Source organism: Mustela nigripes, unplaced genomic scaffold, assembly GCF_022355385.1.
Source record: "Mustela nigripes isolate SB6536 unplaced genomic scaffold, MUSNIG.SB6536 HiC_scaffold_9946, whole genome shotgun sequence".
NCBI lineage: Eukaryota > Metazoa > Chordata > Mammalia > Carnivora > Mustelidae > Mustela > Mustela nigripes.
Genome location: NW_026749352.1, coordinates 1 through 1785, shown reverse-complemented (window position 1 = coordinate 1785; position 1785 = coordinate 1). Strand labels below are relative to the sequence as shown.

At 49.1% G+C, this 1785-nt stretch overlaps 1 pseudogene; it reads right to left on the bottom strand.

The window, feature by feature from the left end:
- Positions 1–804: 804 nt before the first annotated feature.
- LOC132009267 (fibroblast growth factor receptor 1-like) lies at positions 805–1772 on the bottom strand (annotated as a pseudogene).
- Between the last annotated feature and the right edge of the window lie 13 nt (positions 1773–1785).

Below are 1785 nucleotides of genomic sequence, written 5' to 3'. Positions count from 1 at the left end.
GGAAGCCACCCAGACACCTCTTTTCTTTGTTTTTAATATATGGCAACAGATGCTTCCCAGCCACGAGGAGCATATTACCCATTGATTAAATCTTTGATAACAACCTATTTAAAAAGGTGTGTAAATATATACTTACTCAGATTCATACACTTTGTGTTTTCTTCATAGTTTGGGGCTGGACCCCATGGTCACAACACTGCTTCCAGTCTTTGCCTTCCCATCTTTTGATACCAGGTACTTGGTCAGCAAAGCAAATTAGTATCAAAATTAATAAGCCCTTGGCACCATATCTCTGGAGCAGGGGTTGCTCTTAGCCAAGGCCCAGAGCAGTTGACCTCCCCTCGCTAGTGCTATATCCCCAAGGACTAGGACCCTGCCACCAGAACTCAGTCTTACATGTTATGCTAAGCAGACAAAACCAAAACAGGAGAGCTCCGACAGCTTTCACTGGCATGCCTCATCCCCACTCCCTCGACGTCCAGGCAGTACCAGATGACAGGGAGGGGCCTTGGTCCAAATATGGGAGGGAAGGAAGTAGCCACGAGCAAGTACCTGCCTCTCTGTTCCTTTCTTTCATGAGCAGGTTGTAAGGAGGAGGAAGAGGAAAGGGAAGAGAGGTGAAATTCAAGGGGTGAAGGCCTCAGGTAGGCAGCTGGCTCCTGCCAGTAGGAAAGGGACAAAGGAGAAGGCAGTGAGTCTTGCATGGAGGGTGGGGGGTAAGGGTTACAGCTTATCACGGAATCTGGACAGGAGTAATAGGGATACTAGTCATTTGAGTCGACCATTGGCAAACTGGGTTGGGTGTCAGGGCAGATAGGCCTCCCTGGACAACGGCTCATGAGAGAAGGTGGAATTCTTCCCTGAGGATCAGGTGGAGCTTTGGGTGTTGGGAAAGCATAGACAGTATTGTTCCAGGGCCAAGGACAGGTCCGGGTACTCCTGGTTGGAGGTCAAGGCCACAGGATGATCCAGGTCTTCTACCAGCAGCTTGAAGGTACCACATGCCAGCCACCCCTCATTATTGTGTATAACTCTTTGGTGCAGTTATTGGCTTATCCATCAAATGACTCCTTCAGCAGCTTGAAAACCACCTCCACAGGTACTCCAGGATATGGGAGGCTTCCAGAGTGAAGATTTCGCACAGGATCACCCCAAAAGACTAGAAGTCACTCTGGTGGATGTAGATCTGGTCAAACATGGCCTTAGGGACCATCCACTTCACAGGCAGTCCACTTTTGGTTGTCTTTTTATAGTAATTGATGTGGTGATATCTCTGGCAAAGCTGAAGTCTGAGATCTTCATCATGTTGTCCTTTGTCACCAGCACTTCCCTGGTGGCCAGGTCTTGGTGTATGCACTTCTTGGAGGCAAGGTACTCCATGCCTCAGGCTACCTGATAGGCACAGGATACCAGGTCCTTGGAGGAGAGATGCTCTGCTGCATTGTGGCTGATATTGTAACAGTACTCCAGGTCAGGAGGCCTCTGGGCCTGCAGGTACTCCTGTATGTTGTCTTTGGAGGCATACTCCATGATAGTGTACAAAGGACCATCCTGTGTGCAGGACCCAGCAGGTTGATGGTGTCCTTGTGCTTTCCAATCATCTTCATCATCTCCATTTCTGAGATTAGGTTTGGCAGGTCTTTCTCTGTTGCATCTGACTTCAACATCTTCACAGACACTTTAGTCAAATGGTTGGATTTGTCCTTGTCCAGCCCAATGGCCTCCTCCAACACCACCTGCCCAAAGTAGGCCTGTCTTAGGGGTCTGCCTAAACTGCCTACAACC